The following is a 6,000-nucleotide window of genomic DNA, read 5'->3' on the forward strand; positions in this document are numbered from 1 at the left end:
GTATGTGTTTTCCAAAAGGACATATGTCTCCCATCCAGTGTTCTCTAAACCACAAATGTACCCCATTGATTTTCTCAGTCTACAGTGTGTTGATTTTCAGCCCATAGTGTATAAGGTGAAAGGAAACAATAACTGAATATAGAAAATATTGATCTGTAACCATTGATTCAAGGCCCCAGGGTGTCAAAAGATTAGTTACTTTTAAGAGAAGTATTGAAGGTGACTTTCAACTACTTTTTATTGACTAACACAGACCAGATAAACCCTTCCATTCAAAGCCAGGCTCTTTTTCCAGAAGCCATAAGGAACAAACCGTTTTACTCCCCTGCTTGAGATCTACATGAGACTGTTCACATTGTTGCTAAATACATATAAACATATGATGTACTCTTACCAAATGATTCATAGTATTCTCATTTAACTATAGTAATAACCAATACATTTAGTGTTTACTGTGCCCCAGAATTGCTCCAAGTGATTTACATATATTAACTTATTTAATGCTCGCAGCATCCCTCTGAGATAAATACCAGTATTATCCCCATTTTACAGAAAAGGAAACTGAAGCTCAAAGGTTAAGTAACTAGTCTAAAGTCAAACAGCTATGAAGTGGCAGAGCCACACTTTGAACTCAAATAACTTGGCTCTACAAATTACACTGTTAACCACTACTTGACAGTAGCATGCAGATGTTAATGAAAACATGAGAAAATTCATTAAACAAAATTGCAAATGAAAATTATTCAAATATTAGCCATTATTCTGCATCTGAAGAAGGTGAAGAGGGAAAGCCAAGTTTTTAAATTGTAAGTACTTTTCTAGCTTATTGTTTAAAAAATAATTAAGAAAAAGCAAAATTAAATTATCATCCCATAGCTTAATAAAATACTCAGGAAAGATTTCCTATCATCAGTTATACATTTTAAATCCTCTAGACTATAATCATTAAAGAAATGCAAATCAAAACCACAGTGGGATACCACTTCACACCCATTAAGATGACAACCATTAAAAAAAAAAAAAGAAAGAAAATACTGGGCACAGTGGCCCACACCTGTAGTCCCAGCTATCCTGGAAGCTGAGGTGGGAGATCCCTTGAGCCAGGAGTTTGAGTCCAGCCTGGGTAACACAGTGAGACCCCATCTCTAAAAAAATTTTGTTATTTTTTTTAATTTCAGAATATTTATGGGAGTACAAATGTTTTGGTTACATGGATTGCTTTTGTACTGCCTGAGTCAAAGTTATAGGTGTGCCCATCACCCAGATAGCGGACATTGTACCCATTAGGTATGATTTCACCCATCTCCTCCTCTCCCTCCCACCTGCATGATTTCCGTTGAGTTTTACTTCACAGGAGTGCTGATCGGTTAGTTCCAGTTTAATAGTGAATACATGTGGTCTTTGTTTTTCCAATCTCATGATACTTCACTTAGAAGAATGGTCTCAAGTTCAATACAGATTGTTGCAAAAGGTATTAATTCATTTTTTATGGCTGAGTAGTGCTCCATGGTATACATATACAACATTTTATTAACTAACTCATGAATCAATGGGCACTTGGGTTGATTCCACATCTTTGCAATTGTGAATTGTGTTGCAATAAATGTTCTAGTACAAGTGTCTTTTTTATAAAATGACATTTTTTCCTTTGGGTAAATACTCTGCAGTGGAATTGCTGAATCACACAGTAGGGTATCTTTTAGTTCTTTGAGGAATCTCCATACTGTTTTCCATAGAGGTTGCACTAGTTTGCAGTCCCACCAACAGTGTGTAAATGTTCCTTTCCCTCTGCATCCACACCAGCATTTACTGTTTTGGGACTTTTTAATAAAAGCCCTTCTCTCTGGGGTTAGGTGGTATCTCATTGTGGCTTTAATTTGCATTTCTCTGATGATTAGAGATGTTGAGCATTTTTTCATATGGTTATTGGCCATTAGACTATCTTCTTTTGAAAAGTTTCTGTTTATGTCTTTTTCCTACTTTTTAATGGGGTGGTTTGACTTTTTCCTTGCTGACTTGCTCAAGTTCTTTGTAGATTCAACAAAGTGAGACCTTATCTCTAAAAAACAATTTTTTTGTGTGCATCAATATTTATAGCAAACAAAAGTTGAAAACAACTCAAGTGTCCATTGACAGCTAAATTGATAAACAAAATGTCATATATGCATACAATAGGAATATCCTTCAGCCTTAAAAAGGAAGGAAATTGTGATACATGCTACAATATGGATGAACCTGAAGACAGTACACTAAAGCTGAGTGAAATAAAGTCAGTCACAAAAGAACAAATATTATATGACTCCACTTACATGAGATACCTAAAGAAGTCAGATTCATAGAGACAGGGAGTAGAATGGTGGTTCCAGGGGCTGGGCAAAGGGAGAATAAGAGTTATTATTTAATGGGTACAGAGTTTCCATTTGAGAAGATGAAAGACGTCTAGAGATGGATGGTGCTGATGGTGGCACAACAATGTGAATGTGCAGTTAATGCCACCAAAACATATGCTTAAATATGGTTATTGGTCGATATTATGTTATATATTTTTAACACAATAAAGACTGCATATGTTCATGTGTATCTGTAGATAGATACATGCAGATAGATAGATCCTTTCTTTTTTATACTAATCAAAGCTATAAACACTGTTCTGTACCTTTTTTCCTTCTCATAACAACATATCTTAGAGATAATTCCTATTAGCACATTCTTTTTAATTGGCTGCCTAACATTACATAGTATAGGATACCATAATTTAAGCCACCTGAGAGCAATGATCATTTACTTGTCCAAAGTCTTTTGTTACAATAAACAATGCTGCAACAGCAGCAAAAATCCTCTAAAACAGGAAGTATACGATAGTTTTTAACATTAGGATAGATGAGGCAATGTGGTATTTAAAAACAACCTCGAACCCTTTTATTAAAGTCGAAAAGAACTCCCAAGTTCTCTTGACACAACAAGTGTATTTCTTCCTCGTGCTGCATGTCCTGCAGGAGTCAACAAGAGCTTCTGCGCCACACCAGTCCCCCATCTTGTGACGGCATCATCCAGAAGATACAGCCTCCCACCTCGGTCATCGGGCTTACTGTCTCGGCCCAGAAGTAGACTCCTATCTCATGAGCTAGAACGAGCACTTGCTCCAACTAAATTGAAAAGAGGCTGAAACATGTATGGAAGGAAAATAAACTATTTGGTGAGTATTACAATTATCTCTTCCACACTTCAATCACACAAATAGAAATAATTTCCTCACTACAGGTAAGTCCCAAGTTTACAAATTATTTATGGAAGCATTTTTGTAACTCTGCAGTGATTATTTTTCGTTCAACAAATATTTATATCATTTCTACTACACCCTGAGTACAGGTCCATGGTAAGCATTCAATAAATATTTGCTGAATAAAAAGTGAATGAGCCCTAATTATCTGGTAATTGCTGCTATTTCTCCCAGAGCAATCCAACTACTAGAAATGGTTAGGAAGAACAAATAAGAAATGACTTCTGTCTTTTCTCCTGGTCACTTGGAAAGAGCCCAAATGAGCTTAACTTCCTGTTTGAGAGTAAACCTTGACTGTCAGGAGAAGCACCAGGAATCTGACTGAGCCCCTAAACTACAAGTAAGCCACAATCATTGCCCAATTCAAAATTCTTATTGTTTGAAGGTCAATCCATGGGCCCTGGTTGGCACTTAAACATTTCAGCTTAGAGCTCACATTTGCATTTTGCACAAACATTATGCATAGGTGAGAGAAAAGAATACGATACAGCCTAATCCAATAGCTAATTAGCAACACCTGCACCAAGACACTATTAGCATCTTGCTATTAGGTTACTGTTTGCATTACATGATCAGTGATTATACCTGTCAAACTATGACAGGACTTGCTTCATTTTTCAGTTCATGTATAAATTTAAATGCCATATTTTTTAAATAGTCCCCCAATTTTTTTAGATGTGACATTGCTATTTTGTGAATGTTAGTTACAGCTTTCAGTTGTCAATGATGGAATTACAATTCAATTCCTAAAAAATTAGAAAGTTGTATTTACATAAATAAGCATATCCTTTTGATGATTGGTATCAGACCATCTCCTCTACTTGATCTACCTGTTCTCCCTGAGGCTCCAATGAGTAGATACAAAGTTAGTAGCACATGCTAATGTTCATAATTTTATCTCTATCCTCCAGAACACACAGCATGTGTAGGTGCTCAATATACATTTGTTGAATTAATTAAGTTCATCTTCTGCCTCTATGGCTCCCAAATCTCCAGTTCCAACCACTCTTCAAGAGTTCACTCAACTAAATATCTTTCTTTGAATATTTCATGATTCCACAGAGACCTTACATGCTCTACTTCAATAAGTATTTACATTATTTTCTAACTTTATAGTCACTCAGATTAAGATCAAGAATTCACGGTATTCCTTGTCCATGCATGAGAAGTATCTTTCTTGCTCCAGTCCTGGCAGGAATGTCATGTTGTAAAATGTGTTTTAGAGCAGAAGTCCTAATCTAGGACCAGAAAGGGGTCTTAGGAAATCCCACAAAATTTATAGTGTGTTGCCCACTATATTTGCCTTCAAATGCCTAAAGGGCTTTTTTGGAGGAGGGGGAGATAGAGTCTTATTCGGTCACCCAGGCTAGAGTGCAGTGGCATCATCATAGCTCACTGCAACCTCCAACTCCTGGGCTCCAGTGATCTTCCTGCATCAGCCTCCCGAGTAGCTGGGACTACAGGTGCGCACCATCACGCCCAGCTAATTTTTCTATTTTTAGTAGAGACAGGGGTCTTGCTCTTGTTCAGGCTGGTCTCGAACTTCTTTAACTCAAGTGATCCTTTGGTCTCAGCCTCCCAGAGTGCTAGAATTACAGGTGTGAGCCACCGCACTCAGCCCTAAAGGGCTTTTTGACATAAAAAAAAGAATCAGATTTGTTTTCCAAGGCTTCAGAGAACAGATCTAGCATGGAGAAGCCAGAGGAGAGTACATGTTCGCTCAAGAGAAGGAAAATTTCTGCCTAAACTGTCAAAACCAGAATGGGCTGACGGTGTGGTGGGGAGTTACCCTGCTGAGGCATGTGCAAGCAGGGGCCTGCCCATGATCGTTTGGATGCGTGTCTGCAAAGACCTTCATCTAGCGTTCACTAGGTGTGGTGGTAACACCAAGATAAAAACTGAGTTAAGAGGTGGCCCCTGCCTTAGGGAGCTCACAGTCTATGACATCATGCTTTATATTCATAGGAACATAGAAATTAATATCACTATTAAATTTTCACTTTCCCTCAAAAGTGTCCTGTTTTTTGAAATATTATTTCCCCTAAATACTAGCTTTTACAACTCCTGTGTATTTAAAAAAAAAACAAAGAAACTGTATTTTCAAAATATTTTGTATTCCATTTTGCAGTTAAAGTAGCATTGATTTATCTATCACACACTCGGACTCTTAAGATCGAAAAGCTGTTCTTCCTGCATACCGCCATGGGAACCCATCCAATAATGAAGGCTCCGTGCTTTCTGGAAAATGAACTCAGGTTTTGCCTCCAGCTATACAATATAGAACCCTGTAGACAATGTTTTTAAAATTACTATTAAAAGTATAAGAACATTCTCCATACTCTACAGAAAACTACTCTCTCAGACAATGGGAGTCACTTTTTTCATGGCAGTAAGCTGAAAAAGGCACTATGAGTCAAAGTCTTTGTACTCAGAGATCACATATATTCATTTATTTCAGCGTCTGAGAATGAAGCATAGCAGTGGTGACCTACAATTTCTTCCAGGCAGATTTATCCTGAAAAGATCCCAAATAGCCTTTCTACTCAGCATACAATATCTACCCTTCTATTGTGAGGATCTCATCTTTGACGCGTCCTTTCTCCAGGTTATGGATATTCTTTGTGATATTCACCTGACTTTGATCACTAGTTTGATAGTTCAGACTCTATTGTGGAAAATTTTCCCCAGTTTCAAAATATAGTCTTAAATAAAAAATTGTA

The sequence above is a fragment of the Microcebus murinus genome, chromosome 10, assembly GCF_040939455.1.
Source record: "Microcebus murinus isolate Inina chromosome 10, M.murinus_Inina_mat1.0, whole genome shotgun sequence".
Classification (NCBI taxonomy): Eukaryota; Metazoa; Chordata; class Mammalia; order Primates; family Cheirogaleidae; genus Microcebus; species Microcebus murinus.